The sequence below is a fragment of the Cupressus sempervirens genome, chromosome 5, assembly GCF_028749045.1.
Source record: "Cupressus sempervirens isolate cs-2001-9-10 chromosome 5, ASM2874904v1, whole genome shotgun sequence".
In the NCBI taxonomy this organism is placed as follows: Eukaryota; Viridiplantae; Streptophyta; class Pinopsida; order Cupressales; family Cupressaceae; genus Cupressus; species Cupressus sempervirens.
The window spans coordinates 247,156,474-247,177,302 of record NC_143122.1 but is presented as its reverse complement, the minus strand read 5'-3'; positions in this window follow the sequence as shown (position 1 = coordinate 247,177,302).

The following is a 20,829-nucleotide window of genomic DNA, read 5'->3' as shown; positions in this document are numbered from 1 at the left end:
TAAATTTGATTATGCATCAATCACAATTGAGTAGATGGGTATACTACAAGAAGCCCTAGCAAGAAAGAAACATCAAGAACTACTTAGAAGGGAGCATACGTAGAAGAAATATTTTATTAACATCAAATAAATTTTCTTGGATGCATTTAGTCTACCTAATCCTAATGAAAAAAAGCCCATAATTAAACAATTGACCAATATAGTGGAAAGGGTTAGTGATGCAGACCTGGATACTAATGTCAAACTATTAGAATGGTCTAAAAGGAACTTTCAAAACAAGGTAAATCAGAAGATATCCAATGGTATTGCACTGACATAGGTTGAGCTAGCAACCAAGATAGAGAGTGTGAAAAAGGTACTAGAGAACATTTTCTCTTTGTATACCAAGCATTGTAATCCTACACTCTTCACACAAGAGATAAAGAATCAAATCCTAAATTTGGAGAGCCAAATGTAGTCATCAAGTGAAAATTTTCCCATGTCTCCAGCTTAAAGTGAGAAAAATCTTAGGACCTTCCTACAATCCAAAATTCAGTTAACAAAATTACAAATAGATGAAGCCAACATTAGGGCTAAATTGATTAGTATCCAATTTACATTGACTCCTCACATGGAGATTTTACACAAGGAGCTAGGCTATGCAAAAACACTTATGAAGAAAGACCCCAATCTTTCTAGATTAGATGGCTCTGTACATCTTAGTGCCTAATTGGCCATCCAAATTAAGTCTTTGGAGGTAGCTTGTGATTATTGGGATGTAGCTCTTAAGATTATACTTGAGGTCCATAAAAATACACTCGAATTGTATAACCCATTAACATTAGTGTCAAAAGGGGAATGTAAGAGAAATGGGGGAGAGAAAATGATCAAGAAAGTAGAGAAACAAGATATCTATACCCAAGTAGGAGCAAGGAACAAACATAAGAGTAAGACAACAACAAAATGCAAAAAATAGTTGAGAAAGAAATAGAGAAAAAAATATCTATTGATGTAAATCTACTCAGCACAAGAAAGATTTTTATATAGAGTATATGAACCGAATCAACAACAAAAGGGGAGTTATGAAAATTTGAGGTATAAGTCATGTTGCAAAATTTTCATATTTTGAAACTTTATATAGAAGCCAAGTTGATATCTATGTTATGCTTGTAGGAATAAGATTATTAATGTATGGCCAAGTTTTTTTGACACTCATGTCAAAGGGGGAGATTGTTAATCTCAAGTTGGTTTTAACAAGTGAGTGTTTATACACTTAAGTCATTTACCTAGTTCATGCCAAACAAGTAATATATGCCGAGAATAACATAAAAATTAGAGTGTTTTGACTAGATAGTATGTGCTAAGTGATTCAAGTGTCAAGTAGGAAATGCATGCTAAGTCATTCAAATGCCTAGTGACTGTACTAAAGTCATAGTTAGTGCTGAGCATCAGGGACCTTAGATGCCAAGTAACACAATTTTGACATATATGTTTGTATTGGCACAAGCTACTCTATAACCATTTTTGGCTTGACTTAAGGATTGAATTACAATATTTTGTTGATAAGGACAAATATTATATGCGAATTTCTATGTGCTACATGCATCCAATTAGATAAAGGGAAGGTTTAAGTGGCAATATGGATGAATCATAATTGTTGATAATTATCTATTCCCGATTCACCTAAGTCTTCTAAAGGAGGACAAAACCCTAAATGTTTAAGGAGTGAGAAGGAGAGTTTATATGTGCAAATAGGACATTCATGGTGACCAAGTTATTATGATCTAAGATATATTGTAGAATTAGTTAAAGGAGAATAGAAGAAGGAAATTGTGAATGAAAAAGAGAGATCTGATCCAGAAGCATCAAGTATACAATAATATAGAGGTGACCTAAAATAAGCAACAAAGTACTAATCACAAGATCATTGCTAAAAAATTAATAGGTGAATCAGTCAAATCTCTTAATGGAGTAGTTGTAAAAAGTTGTATTGAAATCGTCTAACAAGGTGCTTACTTAATTTTTAGTTAAAATCATTTAATCAGACACACTAATAATAGGGTGTTGAAAACCTTTAATAGGGTACGACCTAGTAGTCTTTGTAAGCTTTTAATAGAGTAGACCTTTCACAGGGTAGATCATGTTTCATGATCAAACATTGTAACCTTCATTGGATGCAATTTATTGCTGTAGTAGTGAAGATTTGTGGGTGTCATCCCCACTCTAGTTTTGCCTTCTCATTGGAGGCTTTCTGGGTAATCATATCTTATGTCATATATGTGTGAATACTTACTTTTTTACATACTTTAAATTTATATGCTTTACATGGTATTTCAGTTTACTTATTGAATTATGAGATGGATGTGTGGTGAATGTTTTATGGGTTAAAGTTTAAAGCATTGATTCACCCTCCTCTTATATTTTATCTTTTTGTAAGTCCAACATATCTGACACACTAGGTCAATAAATCATCAATACCATGTAAATATCTTGGTTGAACTTAGGGTGAGGAATAAGGAGAGAAGAAGATATTACAAAGCAACCTAATTTGGAATTTTTTTCATGAGGAATAGCTAATATAGATAAAGCATCAAAATTCTCAATCTCATCCTAGACCCTATTTCTATAGGCCTTCAATCTTGTATTCTTTGTTTGATATTTCCTTTGGACTAATTGATAACTAGTTTTGCATTTCCCAATACCTTGAGTTGTTTGATCCCTTTTACACTAGTATATTTAAGGCCGATGAGAAGAGATTTATACTCTTTCATATTTTTATTAGTTTCAAAAGGTAACTTATAAGACTTTGGAAACATTTCCCCTTTAGGTGACACAAAAACCACTCCAACACCTGAACTAGACGTTGAAGAATTTCCACCAATTTGCATTAACCATAACTCATTTTTTATGTTAGGTATAAGAGGTTCAACCATATCCTCTAAAATGGACCTTAACATGTATGTTCTATGTCTAGTGTCAACATACAATATTTTAGTGCTTGGGTCATAAGATTTCAAGACTATGTATTTAGCTTCAAGCTCAGGATTAAGTTTAACCTTTTCATCCCCAATTAGAACAAAGCCATGAGACATGTCCATCTTGATTTCACCTCTGAGATCTCTACAAAAAATCCATCTCAATAGAATCACATAAAAATCTGGAATATTAATGACCAAAGTATTCAATTTTAAATTTTTTCTTGGGTGTGCTACAAGAACTATGCAAGCATCTTTCAACTGACCAACTAGTAGGAGCTATTTTGGCTCCATAGAATACACTCTTCCTGATGGTTGTTTCAAAGAGAGACCTAGGGCATAGGCCAACTTCAAAGGCATAACATAATTGGATATCCCAAAACCAATAATACAATTCCTTAACTTCTAGCCTTCTATATAGAGAGACATAGAATGGATCAGTTTTGTCTGATTAAGAGGCTGCAACAAATGACTTTTCTTTAGTCATTAAACCTTCTAAATTTTACTCTTCTAAAGTAGGCCCTAATTTACAATTGATAATAATTTTAGGTGCACCTTTACCTTTTCTAACACATTGAATCAACCTATCTAACTGCTATAGATTGGCTTTCAAGTACTCTTGTTTAGAAATATACACTTTATTCTTGTTGCAATGATCAGTAAAATCAAAATAATCTTCAACAATGGGGAAAGGCTTGAATTTATCATTTTTCATCTATTTACAAAGGATCTTTTGCAATGTTCTTACAAGACAAGATATGCTTAGAAGTTTCATCCTTTTCTTTCTCCTTTACTTCTTTACTACATTAATCTTCTATTCTTTGCCTCCAATTTGGCATAGACAAATTGCAAGAATGATTATTCATATATTCAACCTTTTCACCATCCGATTCATACTCTAGAAAATTTATGAAGAGTTTATAAAGGTTGAATCTATTGTATCTTTAGGCGACACATACTCTTCAATATTCTCTCATGTCAAAGGAATTTTCATATATCTAGCCATCTTAGGACATCGTGCACCATCATGATCTATTATTAGGTGGAAATCAAACACAATAGCTTGATTGATGGATGAAGTGAGATTTCAATGGCCAATATTTATGTTGGTGGAGGTAACCATTTAGATTTCTTGTTCTACTAATATGATATATAATTCCTCCTTGGAATATCTTGAGATAGAGGTGGTTGATTTTGAGGCAATTGCTTCTTAATTTCTAACAAATGGGTATGTGCAGGATCATGATGTTACAAAAAGTAGTGATATGAAAAATATGTATTTTTGAAATGTCTAATAGCATTTCAAAATGTTCTTTGACTTTTTTCCCACCCATCGTAATACCAAACCAAAAATATAATACGTTGCCTTATCGGGTACCTAATTTGAGAATGAGTATCCAATTTGAAAATGGGTACATGTTTCCATAATGGGTACCCAATCTATGTTCCCATATCATGGAACCAAATTCAAATTTAATGGGAGTGGGGACCAATTTTTAAGATAAATATTGATTTTTATTAACCAAACTCAAAGGGGGACCAATATTTAAGTTATATTGTCCTAGTATAATATAGTTATAACATAATTTGGGGTAGGGAAAATTACTATATATAGTAACTAAAATTTATTATATAGTATTTAATAATTATAATTATCATTTACTATCTAGTTATTTTATATATAGTTAGTAAGTTTATTATATCATATATATTACATATATTAGTAACCTAAGTTAATAAACTATATGGAAATGTATGTTCCTAGGGATCCCTCTAGGGATGTACATGTGTTCCAATAAGTCCATGGGAGTCATGGGATATCCTTATCACAAAATATGTTCCTAGGGTTCATAGGAAGCCTAGGTACATATATCTTCTATTTCAATGGGTAGAATGGGTTATAGAGTATAATATGACCTATTTCGACCTACTACATGATAACATATATTCCTAGGGGTCATAATACCCCTATAGACATACATGTTGTGTTCTAATGGGTTAAAATGGCTCATAGGGTATCCTAAGACTCTTTTGACCCATTATAACATATGTCCCTAGCATTCATAGGACCCCTAAGAATATATGTTGTTATGTAATGGGCTAAAAAGGGTCATAAGATATCTAATGACCCCTTTTGACCCAATAAAACATAACATGTGTGGCCCTAGGGGTCCTAGGACCCCTAAAACATATATTATCATGTAATGGGTTGAAAGGGGTCATAGGATTTTGACCCATTCAAACATAACACACATGATGAAAATGATCCTAACACCCCTAGGAACATATGTTCTAATGTAATGGGTTGAAAGGATTCATAGGATACCCTATGAGTCATTTCTACCCATTAGAATGTAAGATGTATGTCCCTAGGGGTCCAAGGATCCCAAGGAACATATGTTTTCATGAAATGGGTCCAAAGGAGTCATAAGATACCCTATGACCCATTTATACCCATTGGAACACGTGTATGTCCCTAGGGTGCCTAGGGCCACTAGGAACATAAGTTGCCATGTAGTTGATTGAAATAGGTCATAGGTTATCCTATGACCCCTTTCAACCCATTTGAACACAATATATGTCTTCCTAGGAGTCCTGGGACACACAAGAACATGTTTTGTCATGTAATTGGTTGAAAGGTGTCATAGGATATCCTTTAACCCCATTTAATCCATTGAAACACATGTATGTCCCTAGGAGTCCTAGGAACCCTATGAATATATTTTGTTATGTAATGGGTCAAAATCTATCATGGCATAGCCTATGACCCATTTTTCAACCAATTCAAACACAACATATATGTCCTTAAGAGTTTTAATACCCCTAAGAACATATGTTATCATGTAATGGGTTGAAAGGGGTCATAGAGTATCCTATGACCCCTTTTGACCCATTACAACACATCATGTATCTCCTTAGGGGCCCTAGGAGTCCTAGGGACATACCTTATGTGTTTGAATGCATTGAAAGGGTTTATAGGGCTCCCTATAACCTCTTTGACCCATTAAATGATAACATATGTTCATAGGGGTCCTAGAACCCATAGGAAAATATATCATGTGTTAAAATGATTTGAAAGGGGTCATAGAGTGCCCCATGACCCCTTTCAACACATTCTATGACAATACAGGTTCCTAGGGGTCCTAGGACCCCTAAGGATATAAATCATGTGTTAAAATATGTTGAATGGGGTCATAGGGAAACCTATTACCCATTTTGACCCATTAAATGATAACATATGTTCCTAAGGGTCCTAGGACCACTATGAGGATATATCATGTATTTGAATGAGTTGAAAGTGGTTATAAAGTACCCAAAATCATGTGTTAAAATAGGTTGACTGGGGTCATAGGGAAACCTATGATCCCTTTGGACCCATTAAATGACAACATATGTTCCTAAGGGTCCTAGGACCACTATGAACAAATATCATGTATTGAATGAATTGAAAGGGGTTATAGAGTACCCTATGAACCCTTTTAGCATATTTCACAATAACATATGTCTTTAGGGGTCTTAGGACCCCTAGCAACCTATTTTATTTGTTCAAATGGTTTGGAAGCAGTCATAGGATAACATATGTACCCTTTCAACACATTTCATGACAACATATGTACTTAGATGTCCTAGGATCCCTAGAGACCTATTTCATTTGTTGAAATAGGTCTAAAGTCACCATAGGAGAACCTATGACCCCATTTGATGCATTTCATTATGACATTTGTCCCTAGGTGTTGTAGGTCCCCTAGGCACCTATTAATTTTTTTCGAAAGGGTCGAAAGGGGTTATATGACAGCCTGTGATTGCTTTGAATGCATTTAATGACAACATATGTCCCTAGGGGTCCTAGGACCTCTAGTGACATAATTCTTTTGTTTGAATGAGTCGAAAAGGGTCATAAGATAACCTAAAAACCCTTTTGACACATTTCATGACAACATATGTATTTGGGGTTCCCTAGGGGACTTATTTTATTTTTTAAAATGGGTCAAAAGGGGTCATAAGATAACCTATGACCCCCTTCAAAATGTTTCATGACAACATATGTCCCTAGCATTTCTAGGGTCCTATGACCTCTATGGACATGTTATAATTGTTCATATGGGTGAAAAGGGGTCATAGGATAATGTATGACCCCTTTCAATGCATTTCATGACAACATATGTTGGTAGGGGTCCTAGGACTGCTAGGAACCTATTTCATTTGTTTGAGTGAGTCAAAAGTGATCATAGGTTATCCTATGATCCCTTTCGATGTTTTTTATAATAACATATGTCCCCAAGAGTCCTAAGACCCCATAGGACATAATTTATTTGTTTGAATGCATCAAAAGGGGTGATAGGATAACCTATGACTCCTTTTGACACATTTCATGATAACATATGTCCCTATTGGTCCTAGGACCCCTACGGAGCCTATTTTATTTGTCCCAATGTGTTGAAAGGGGTCCTAGTGTAATTTACAACCTATTTTGAAACATTTCGTGATAAATTGAAACCCTTAGACCCCTAGGGACATATTATAATTATTCCTATGGGTAAAAAGTGGTCATAGGCCCCCTTTCGAAGCATGTCATAATAAAATATGTCCCTAGGGGTCCTAGGACCACTAAGAACTTATTTCATTTGTTTGAATGAGTTAAAAGGGGACATATTATAATTGTTCATATGAGTCAAAAAGTGTTAGAGTACTATAGGACCTTTTTTGAGCCATTAGATCACATCATTTATGTGGTGAGGGTTTTGTAGATTCATAAGCATACATATTCTAATTGAATGGGTTAAAGAGTGTCAAAGTGTACCCAATGACTCCTTTTGATCCTTTGGAACCATTATACGTAAGGTTATGGGTCTTAAATCCTTTTAAGAAAACATACTAAGGATCCTAAAACAGGGTCATACTATTATAAAAAAAAAAATTAAAGAAAAAAAATTAAAATTTAAAAAATTTAAAAAAATTTAAAAAATTTGATTTAAAAATAAAAAATAAAAAAATTAGGAAGATCGGGTATCTGATTTGAGAATGGGTATCTTATTTGAGAATTGTTATCCAATTTGGGAATAGGTACCTAATATTAGTGGGTACTCGATTAGGCTTGGTTTTTCTTGATATGCGAACCCTCCATGCTCAACACCAAAAATGTACCAAAAACATATCTTTGGCCTGTTATTGTCTATTTCTGAATTTGATCATGGAGCTGATGACTTTTTCCTCATCAAAATTTGATGAAATGAAAAGTGTACCTAAGAATATTCTCAACTTTCCATCTATATAATTTCTATTAAATTATAAGTTTAGTAAGTAATTATTACTTATTTTCTAATAGAGTTAGCTACAAAGTGTTGATTGACATACTGATTGAAAAATAGCTATAACTTTCAAACTATATAATATAAATTTTTGAAATCCAAAATATGCATCACATTTTATGCTTTAAATACTATAAGAAAAAAAAAAAAAAATTGAATTTTTTTGAATTATTTAAGGTGGTTAGACATAGGAGTATTTTTATTCTAAAAATGTTGTAGTGTAAAATTCATAATTAATTATTTATTTAGAATACAAATACCCTAGAATATGTGTCACATCGAAGCATGAGTGTACTTCTTATATCTAGAATGTTATTTAAAAATATTATAATTTTATTTTGATTAAGGTGGTTAGGCATACACCTATTTCTTATTTTTTCCTAAAAAAATTGTACTACTACATTAAAATCAAAAATTTTGACCAAACATTTTTCTTTAGATAATGCCTAGTAGTTTAGAAACTACACTCAATTTCTTATAGATTCTTTTCTTACAACATTTTGATATAAAGTCTATAAAAACATTAAAATTATGTGTCAAGTTGACATAACCCTAAGTTGTTGGTTTTTCACTACCACTTAAGGGCATAGTTTGGTTGATCATGATCCTACACATACCCAAATCATTAGCCCATTTACAATATAAAGTGTTAGTGGTATTGATTGGATCTTGTTGTCCTCTTCCTTGATGTAGATTACAACACCATTTACCTAATCTAAGTAAGTCATCTTCCAATTCAATAGCTATAGTTTGTTGAGATGTTAAGTTGGAAACTCTTTCTCTTTGCATTTGGACACTTGCATCACAAGGTTGGGCATTGATGAAGAAAGCCATTTGATTCCCTTTAATTGGTCTTTTATTGATAGGGATCTAATTTATAGTCTTGTTCAAATGACCAATTAACTCTTGCAATAGTTCATGGATCTCTTTATTTATTTTACTTAATTGGGAGAGAAGAAAATGTTCATCTTCAGTGGTCTTGAATCTTCCCTCAAAAGATTGAATCAAAGTTTTCCAAGAAGTTGTTGACCTAGTCAGTAGTTGACCAAACCACTTAGTTATGACAATAGTGAATGCACAAAGATGTAAACTAAAAATATCTTCATAGTGAATTTCTAGGACTCCACTTGTAAAGAATTTCATAATGTGTTGAGGAGTGGTGACTTTTCCATCCCTAGGAAACTTAGGGAGAATTTTCTAAGATCTCATGTAATTGATTCCCCAAAGCTAAAGGTCCAATAGCAACTCCCCATGAAACTGGTGGTTATGGTGCTTAATGTTGCATGGTTGAGAGAATGATTTTAAAAGGTTGTAAATTGGTGGCTATAGGAACAAGGGACCATGGTAGGATTAGATCTTGAAAAGCTATAGGAGGAATAGTACCCTATGGTGGTGAGGATAGTCTACTAATTTTCTTAGTCTTCCTTTTCTTTTTAGGAGTGACCATATTGAAATCTAACTTTTGAAGAGACTCAAAATCTTCATCTAACAAACCTTTATGTCTATCTACTAGGGTGTAAGGTTTTTCAACTATCTTATTGATTATTGTTCACCCAACCTTGAGCTAGAATAGGATTTGGTCCATTCCTTTTTGGGACTTGGACAATTCTTTCTGCACTGATTGCATCTTTTCCAATGGGTATTCCTCTCAAGAATTTTCCAAACTCTCCTTTGTGTTCTAAGACATGGCAAGAACTTCTTCTACACCCCTAGACAAGTGTGTTGAAATCTAAAATAATGTCTTCTGAGGTGCCTTGAAAGATAGTATTTGGTTGGAGAAATAGAAAAAAATTCTCATGTGGTAGTACCATCTTGTTTCATTATAGGTGACTATTAGTCTTTCTTGTTTTTTTCACTAGTAGAGTTGCCAACATTTTTTGGTAAATGGATTTTTCACTTTCGAAAGATATAACTCAGCCCAATGGACTGTATTTGGAAAATTGTTCCCAATAGTTGGATAGGCCCTTCATATGTGGCCTTCATATCTATTAGAGAGGAAGCTCCCTCATAAAATATAGGTTTTGGTTTTTCATTAAAGATGTATTCAAACTTGATTATAAACATAAATGTATTGGCAAGGAATGCACCAAAGGACTCCACAACTTTTTAAATTAGCATAAATGGATAATAAAGATGATCAAGAACTCTACTTGAAGATAATCATTATTACCCTAATGATTTATGATTCATACACATTTGTACAATACCATGGAATTTTTCACTAGAAAAGAATCAATAGTTTTATGTTGAAACAATTTAGATTTTAGAAAAAGAACCCACACACATTTTTTATTTATTTTGTTGCACCAAGAACATAAAAGAGATTTTTTATTTCAAAGATAAAATCTGTACAAAATTTCCAAAATTGTCTTCTCATAAAAAAAAAAAGAATAAGTATTCCATATTTACAAAGATAAAATGATTCCATATATAGACATTGAGGTTAAGAACTACTCCTCCATACATGATTTTGGTGTGGTTAATTAACCTTACAAAAATCAAACTACATTAGGAAAACATCAATAGACATGATCTAGGCCAAAATTCACTGAAAGAGTGTGAAATGTACATCTAATAACTAAATATTTTAGGTACTAGAACTCATCCATCAAGATGTTATGTATTTATTACTTAAATCCATGTAGGAATGAAGTACCATTTTCATAGAATCATAATTAGGAACAAAAAAATTTTCCATCCCAAGCTCAATTGTGAAGGGTTTATCTTGGATCTCTTCTCACTGTTGTTGATACGTTGAAACATTACAATCCTCCAAAGTGATTGAGATTAGACTAAGTTGTTGCCATTAAGTTATTATTGCCATTAGTGACAACACTTATCCATTTCAATGCTGCTACCAAGCTCAACGCTAAATTTCCTACACTCACCGAGCATTCTAGTGTTAACCAACCTTTGAAGTAGTTAGTAGTTTACACCAAGAAGATAGTGGCTATCAAGTGAATACAAGTAATGTGAAGATCAATAGTCTCCATCGAGCTTCGTGGTGTCTACCAAGTAGTAAGTTTTTTTCATGAAAATGCAGTGTAAATTGAGCATTGGATAAAGTAGCATTTACTGAGTGAAGCAAGGTAAACTTAGTGTGCAATATCTACCACATGGCACTACATCTACCAAGTCACCAGTGGTCACCAAGTTTAGAACTACATCAAGTGATTAGAATGGATCGTCCCTCCACTCCTACTGAGTGCATGATGATGTCGTGTAATGCAGTGAATGGAAAGTATCAGAAGGTCACCAAGTTAGTTTAGTGAACCTGAGTTATTTACTATTAGGCCAACTTTGTAATGTGTTGTTCACTTGTATTTTGGCTGACCTTGCAATTTTGTAAATTGGAAAGGTATATATGTAAGCTGTATTGTAAGATATAATTCTAATGAAGTATTCAAGAAGTAATGTGAAGTATTTTTGAGAAGTACATGTGAAGGATTATCAATAGTAATTTAAGGAATAGAGAAAGGTCAATACAAAAGCAGAAAAGTTATATCCATCACATAAGGTGATTAGTGCATAAAGGATCTTGTCAGCAATCAGTTGTAAGTAGATCCATTACTTCATCTTAAAAGGTTAATTAGTTTCTAAATCCTTTAACAAGGTAGACTTAATAGTCTTTTTATAAATCTCTTAACTGAGTGCATACTTCATTGTATGTTTGTAAATCCTCTAAAAAGGTGGATATAGTAGTCCTTTGTGCTCATAATAAGGCAGATCACTAGAAGTGGTCAATGCAAGCTTTAACAAGCCAACTTTATGTTGTAGTAGTGAATTTCTGTGGGTATCATCCCCACCCAAGTTTTACTTTCTATTTGGAAGGTTTTTGGGTTACCAAAAAATTGTGTTCTTTTGTGTGATGAATATTTTATCTTTCAGTACTAATGCATGCAGTAGCATAAATTGATTTGTGGTAAATTTGGAGTAAAAATTTAAAGTTACTAATTCACTCCTCCCCTCTCAGTAACTTATCATATCTTGAATATTTCCAACAATTTGCATCAAAGCTTTGTGATTCTCAAGATAAAATTTTGATAGCTTGAGCAAAGATCTAAGGACAAATGGAGATATTTAGACTTGACAAGGAAATTGAAAATGAAAAGCTAGATCTAGAGATGGCCATAGCTCAACTCAAGGAAGCAAAGGAGCATCTTTCCCAATCCCTAAAAGAAGGAAGGAACTTGCAAGACAAATAAGAGAATATTAGTATGTTGAAGAAAAGATTGAAGACCTTTTCCCATCAGACAGTTTAGATGAAGTTAATGAGGCAATCAAAGAACTCCTAACAAAAAATGGCTCTCTGCAAGAAGAAGTAAGGAAACTCAAAAGAGAACAAGAAATTCAATCTATCAGGCTATGTGAGATTTTGGAATAAAGGAATAAAGAAAATAAAGACTTGGAGGCAAGAACCAATGAAGAAAAAAATCAATCTAATCAACATTACGACCTCATTGATCAAATCACTGGGGAAAATGAAGAAATCAAGATTCTCAAAGCATAGAATGAAAGAATAAGAAGTGATCTAAATTATGAAAGGGAAATTAATGAAAGAATAATGAGAGAACTAAGATGTGGAAATAAAATCATTGAAAAATTGAGGAATGACCTGAATGCCAAAAAAAAAAATCAATGAAAGGATGATGAAATCACAAGAAGACATGAATCAATTGAATCAACAAAATGAGCAAAATCTTCATAGGAAAAAAGGTAAAGTAGGACTTCGATATAAAGAAGAAGAAGGTGAATCTTCCAACAAAGGTGAAAAAAGGAATAAAAAAACCCTCATGCAATAATTGTGGGAAAATTGGTCATACATCAAACAAATGTTGGAGCAATGGAAAATCAAAATTCAATGGAAAGTGCTACAACTACAATCAGCATGGTCACAATGCTAATGAATGCAAGGAGAAAATTTGAAGGTAAATGTCACAAATGCAAAAAGCATGGGCACAACACATCTCAATGTAGATCCAAATCATTCAATCTAGCTGAACAATGTGTAAAGGAAATATTTGGATGGGACTACAATACCTAGTGCAGATGTCATTATTGTGGAGAATATGAACACACTGACATAAATTGTGCAAGGAATCATCTAAAAAAGAAGGATACTATTATAAGGTGTTACACATGCATTGAACACAATAATGTAGTTAAAAATTGCATGAATATAAGAAAAATTGAAGATGAAAAGAAAGCAAGGCCTGGCAACATAAGGAAACAAATGAGGCAGCAATGGATTCCTAAATCTACTGAGGATACAAGATCAAATCATGAAAGTGAAGTCACTCAAGTGGGTGACTCCATCCCCTCAAACTAAATTCCTAAGAATGTATTGGAGTTGTACTCAGCAAGAAAATCATAAGTAGTTCCAACAACTATGAGCAATGCAAATGATCCAATCAGTATTCCTAATATACAAGGATCATAGAAAGGTTATCTTTTTCCAAGTTGCATCAAACTCCACCAAAGAAAGTTGGTTAAAGACCTTACCAAGCAAGGTCGGGAGAAAAAGAAATTTGGTTCATCTACTGAGTTGATACTCTTGCCAAGTTAGGTCAGTGGATGATAGTCTATCATGCACTGTGCCATTATGACATTGAGAATTTATGAAAATTTATTGAAAAAAGGGGTGATTTTGACTTCATTTATCACCACATTCATAGTATTTAAAGAGCAGAGTGATTTGAAAGAGCATTATAGTGTTTTTGAGAAATTTAGCAGCGAGATCTTCATAAATTCTATCATCTACTAAGTAGCAATGGAATCTACCAGTGGACATAGCACTAAACCAAGGAAGGGTTCCAAAATGCTAGTTAAAGGTGTTGAACGAAAAGCACCAAACTTCAAGATCATTTCAGCCATTACGAAATCACTTGATCCTTATGAAACTCAATCGCAAATCTTGCCAAAGGCACTCCTAATTAATGACATAAGGACTCATTTTAAATGTATTGTTCAAGAATTAGGGACATTAGAAATGGATACTTCCCTAGCTGAAATGTGTGTTGATGGAGTTTTGAAACCTAAGCATAAACATTTGGAAACTAAAGGATTAACTCATATCCCTCACATGCCTCAAAATTTCCAAGTAAAATGGATAAGGTACATACTGAGTCAGTTCCACAATGGTCAATTATGGTTGGAGAAACCCATTCTAATTAAAAAGAAGATGATACATATTGTAACAGGTGTGCCAATACTAAGCAAAGCTAAGACAACCAAAACCCTAGGTTGGGAGGAACTGCAAAAGAAAACCCTAGCCAAGTGGGATGGTAGAGGTTTAAAAATAAACAATGTCACTAACATAGAGCTTAGGTTTGGCATCCACATCATTGTACACAAGATCTATAGCTCGAGTTAGTTGAACAATGTTCCTTTTGAGGCAGTTGACCTAGCATACAAGGTTATAAAGAAGAACCCTGAATTTGATTTATCATATGTGTTGCTAAGGCAATTGAAAAAAAAAATTGAAAGTGTTAAGACTTCCAAGAATAATTCCTTTAAGTTTTGTTCATTTCTTTCTTGTTTATTATTTTATGTTCAAAAATTATTTCCATCTAAGGGCATAGTCGTATGGAGGAAAGACACCCATGTTCTTTATCAGATAAATGAATTTGTTGGAGAAATGGATAAATTTTTTGAAAGGGTGTTGGATAACTACTTTGAGGCATTCAAGGAGAAAATGAATAACAGATTCTGTATCCCAACCAAGCTTGAAGAAGACTACAAGGATGACATATGTTTCATGGTAGATTGTGACAGAGTGTACATTCAAGTAGTCATACCAAGAGTGGCATGGGTAAAACCATTACCTTATGAAATTAACATTGATGAAGCCAGAGACATCATTGTGGCACTAGTAAATGAGCTAACCAATCCTAATCTTCCTACATTTGGCACTTATGAGGAAGCCAAGAAGAGGATAGAACTTATTATCAAGATTCCTCAAGTTCTCAATAGAGGCAAGAAGAAAATTACCAAATTAAAGACTATTGAAGGTCCTCTAATGCTTACCAAGGGTAAGGGTGAGGATGAAGAGGAGGAATATGAAGAAGAAGAAGAAGAAGAAGAATCAGAGAAAGAGGAACCAATAAGGAAGAAAGGTAAAGTGATTATCACCAAACCTCAAGAGAAACAAAATATAGTGTTATCCAGGAGAGCGATGAAAGGTAAAAGTGAACTAGTATTTATCCACTCTCCACCTACATTTGAGGAAAGGATAAAACAACTAAGAGTTGGAGCAGGAATTTCTAACTTCAAAGTTCTCAAATATGAGACTCAAACTCTATCTAAACAAAAAGAGATTAAGGACTTAGTCATGGAGAAGATGGGTATTTGAAAATACTCCCTTGCTCAAATTCAACCTCAAATCCATGCAAATCTTTTTTCCAAGATAAAGTCAGATGGGACAACATGGTGTAAACTGTGAGATAGTTGGTACCAAATCTAATTGATGCAAAAGTAAAGAAAGCAATAAAAGAGCATGAAGACAAAATGATTCTAAAGCTTAACACTTGCTTTATATTAAGGAAAAAAATAGAATCAGTGGTTAAGCATGCCTTAGATGTTTGGAGAGATGTATATCATCTCAACAAAATATCAGATGAAATTGTTGTAATTAAAGATGATGATAGTGATGATGATGATAATGATGATGATGACAACACTCCTTCAATCTCAATTACTATAGGAGAGTTGCATGCTGTAATGGTGGAGAAGGAAGAAAAAGAGAAGGAAGTAGAAAAGATGGATGAAGAAGGAAAATAGGAAGAAGCAAAAGAGGAAGAAAAGGATGAAGATGATCCAGTTAGAATAGAAGTAGAAGAAATTAAATCAATTCCTCACACTCCACCACATACTATCACATCTATGGAGATAGCTTCTACTAGTGAGATTGTGAGCACAACAACAACATGAATTGTTCAATCTTCACTAGCCTCCTCCCAGCTCTAGGTGTCTGTAATGGAAGTGTCAAGCACTTCATCTACTAGTTGACTGTCACTGCTTCAGCTACTGAGTTAGCTCCCTCTGCTTATACATCATCATTAGTATGTGCAATAGTAAGTTAGCTCTACTATTTTGTTTTCATCAGCATTGTCTACATGCAATTTGATTCTAGTTCGTTCAGACATTTCTATGGGTATTCTACCGACTGTGGCACCATTGTTGGGAAGTGTTTCAATTTTTTATTTAGTTAATACTTCTATTAGTATTCAATCCTCTAGTCTTATCCTATTTTTCACTGCTAGCCATTCTATCTCCACTATTGTGTCTATTCCAAAGGTCAAACCAATAATCACTAAAGTTAAACAAAGGAAACCATTGGAACTTCTAATCACTAGAAAATAAATTGAAGAAGATGTTGACTTAGACATAGAGATAGTAATACCTAAGATTGATTATGAGACTGTTACTATTGAAGAGATGGGGTTAGCTAGTCAACTCATAGAGAAGAAAGCTACACAGAAGTAGTTAAGGTCTAGAAGGGATAAGGAGTATAGAATAATTGAAAATGCCAATAATATAATCATAGAAGCTATAGGTGTTGAAGTGGATTCTACTCAACATATATTGATTCAATTAGAAGAGGTTGTATAGAAATATAATGAGGACTCTTCCAGACAAGAGAAATTAATTGAAAAGCTAAAAGGAACTTTGATGACAAGGTGCTAGAGCATTTTGTTCAGTAGATTGCAATCAAACAAGTTGAGTTGTCCACATTTTTGGGTAATTTTGGAAATTCTTTTAATAATGTAGCATCACTTTTTGCCAAAATTTGTGATGTTTCTTGTTTTACCAATGAAATAAAGGAGAATCTCAATAATATTGATGCTAACATGCAATCTAGTGCATCAAAGTTGTAGGCTGACCCCTCCTCTAGCTCCTCTCATCACACCAAGGTGAAATATCTGATAGAAGTGTAGGCATAACTTCTAAGAGAAGAATCAATAATAAGAGAAAAATTGATTGATATTTAGAACATGATCTTTCCAATAATGGATACAATACATAAATATATTTCTCATTACAAAACATTGGTCCAGGATCAAAACTTCTCAATGGCTAAACACATGATCAAATTATTAGCAGAAGTTTAGATTGCTCTCTCCACTTGTCAAATTTTGCAAGAGAATTGGGATAACTCATTCAACCTCATTCTCAAGCTACATCAATAATTTCTCTCTCATTTTTGTGTAACTATATAGATAGTATATGTAGCCCTTTGGCATTACTGTCAAAAAGGGGGAGAGATATTAGTATAAGCAATAAAGGGAAACACTATATATAAGGAGAGATTTTAGTATTAGTGAAAGGGGGAGATAGCACTCAATAGAGTTAGCATGTATATATGTATAGTCATGTACATAAGTATCTTTGTATATACATTATGTGTCATCAAGGAGATATATGTACAAATGTATATGCAGTAGCTTTACAAAGATCAATTTTTGAAAAATCAAAATTTAGTGAGTCAGATTATGTACATATGTTTTTGCTTATAAGTGTTTTGTCACTAATTCCAAAGGGGGATATTGTTGTAATAAAGTTATTATTTCCATTAGTGACAACACTTATCCATTTTAGTATTTCTACCAAGCTCAGCACTAAATTTCCTACACTCACTGAGCATTCTAGTGTTAACCAAGCTTTGAAGTAGTAAGCTATTTACACCAAGAAGATAGTGGCTATCAAGTGAATACAAACAATGTGAATATTAGTAGTGTCTACCAAGCTTCATAGTTTCTACCAAGAAGTAAGTCTATGCCATCAAAATTTAGTGTTTTTAATGAGTGAAGCAAGGTAAACTCAGTGTGCAATATCTACTGAGTGACACTACATTTACCAAGTCACCAATGGTCACTGAGTTTAGAACTACATGGAGTGATTAGTATGGACTGTGCCTTCACTTCTACTGAGTGCATGAAAATTCTATGTAATGCAGTGAACGACGAGTATCAGAAGGTCACTAAGTCAGTTCAGTGAACTTGAGTTATTTACTATTGGGCCAACTTTGTAATGTGTTGTTCACTTGTATTTTGGCTGACCTTGCAATTTTTGTAAATTGGAAAGGTATATATGTAAGGTGTATTGTAAGATATTATTGTAATGAATTATTCAAGAAGTAATGTGAAGTATTTTTTAGAAGTACATGTGAAGGATTATCAACAATAGTTTAAGGAATACAACAAGGTCAATATAGAAGAAAAAAGGTTATATCCATCAGATAACGTGATCATTGCATAAAGGATCTTATTAGAAATCAATTGTAAGTAGATCCACTACTTCTTCTTAACAAGTGATTTAGTTTCTAAATCTTTTAACAAGGTAAACTTAATAATCTTTTTATAAATCTCTTAACCAAGTGCTTACTTCATTGTATGTTTGTAAATCCTCTAACAAGGTGGACCTAGCAGTCCTTTGTGTTCCTAATAGGGAAAATAACTAGAAGTGGTCAATGTAAGCCTTAACAAGCCAAATTTATGCTATAGTAGTGAAGTTTTGTGGGTATCATCCCCACCTTAGTTTTACTTTCTATTTGGAAGCTTTCTAGGTTACCAAAACATTGTGTTCTTTTATGTGATGAATGTTTTATCTTTTAGTACTAATGCATGTAGTAGCATGAATTGATTTGTGGTAAATTTGAAGTAAAAATTTAAAGTTACTAATTCACCCCTCCCCTCTTAGTAATAAATTATAAAGGAAAAATGGAGGCATAACCATTTGAACAACTTTCTTCTTCTTTTGAAGGCTTGCTTGTAGTCATGAATATTTAGGAGCTTGAAAAGATACCTATGTATTGCCTGCTTGATTTTTTGTCATAACCATTAGATATTCTATGTTAGATAATTGATTATATATATCTATGTGATTTCTATCAATAATATCTTGGGAGGAGAGATATTTGGAAGGTAAAATTACTATTTTAGGTGAAGAGGAAAATGGAATATGTTGTTCAACAACTTGAGGAGATTCTTGAACATTGTATTTGGGTTTGTTTTCTTCCTGACTCACCTTGTGAACTTTACTCTCCAATTTTGTCCTTCTTCTTTTGATTGCAAGTTCAACTTCACATGCTTTAGATAAGACAACTAGTTGATTTGGATCTTCATCATCACCATTACTAGTTGTATCTAATTTCTTCATTTTCTCACTTGAAGCCATTTTAGGTGCCAATCAAAATGATTCTCCTTGATTGTTTCTTTTCTACGTGGGATTACCCCTTCTACCTTGAAGTCTAGTAGCTTTATTTTCACTCAATATTTTACTCACCCATTCCCTTATTCTTTTGATGACATAGGCAGTTCACTTCTTCAAGATTTTTGATACCTAAATATAGTAATCTATTGGTGGAAGTTCTAGCAATCCAATCTTCTCATTATAGAAAGGATTGACTAATGAATCTTCATCATCATCTATGTCTATCACATGGATATCCACCATGAAATTTATCATTTTCCTTATAATAAGCATCTACTCTCACTTCCTAATTTTGAAATCAATTTTAGAATCTTCCCAAAAATCCTCTAGAGTCAAAAACTGACCAAGCCCAAGAATTATCTTTAACTCATTGATTGCATAGCCTTTACTATCATAAGGAAACTACATAGTGTAAGGATATAAATTGATCCTATTAATGGATCTCTCTATATTCTTAGCATCTACTAGAGTATCACACCTATAATATATGATGCCAATAGGAAAAGGTATCTTTCCTACCCTTATATTCTTGCAAAGCATATTAATTTGCCTAATTTTCCTACACATCTCGATCAACACTAGTTTATGCTAAAAAAATCTAGGTACCATAAGGGGATATCCATCATAAGAGGCTAACTAGATATATGTAAGCTTTGGGAACTATATGAAGTAATTCCCCTACTTTTGGACTTCTACTACTACTTCTGGTGAAATTCTATATCCTATATTTCCTTGAAGTTCATTATAGTCAACATCATGAATGCATCATTCAACCTCCTAAAATGGTGTAGGATGCCTTCATATTGCAGCGAAGGGAAATGATTGTAAATGATAGCTGCATCATCATATATACCATGCCTTTTAATCCCAAGCCAACTTTTTGTGCTTGCAACAGTGTAGAGGAGGTAAGAAGTCATATAAAAATGATCATTAGCTTGGAACTCTATGAGTTTCGTATGCATGGAATCACTGATAAGCTCTGCCCAGTTAATGTGTTACTTCCCTCCATAGACCATTTTGATGAAAAAAAATCCAACCTTTGATCTCTGTGTTCCTCAAAATCCCATTATCCTAATCAAAAGGATTGTAGCCTCTTTACCATTTCTTATTTTAGCAATGATCTATGGATGGAATTTGCCAAATAAGATTTTCCTTTTCGTGGCTGAAAGATCCATGACCTAGCAACAATATTCAACCACTAATTTAAATTCACAACATAATACTCCCTTGCCATCCTTATATCTATGTTGGCATATTGTGCTCTAATATTAAACCAAAAAGAAATGGTGATAGAAAAGGGATCTAGATAGACAATCACTTTATTATCTGATGCAATGACTTCTCTGGTATTTAGG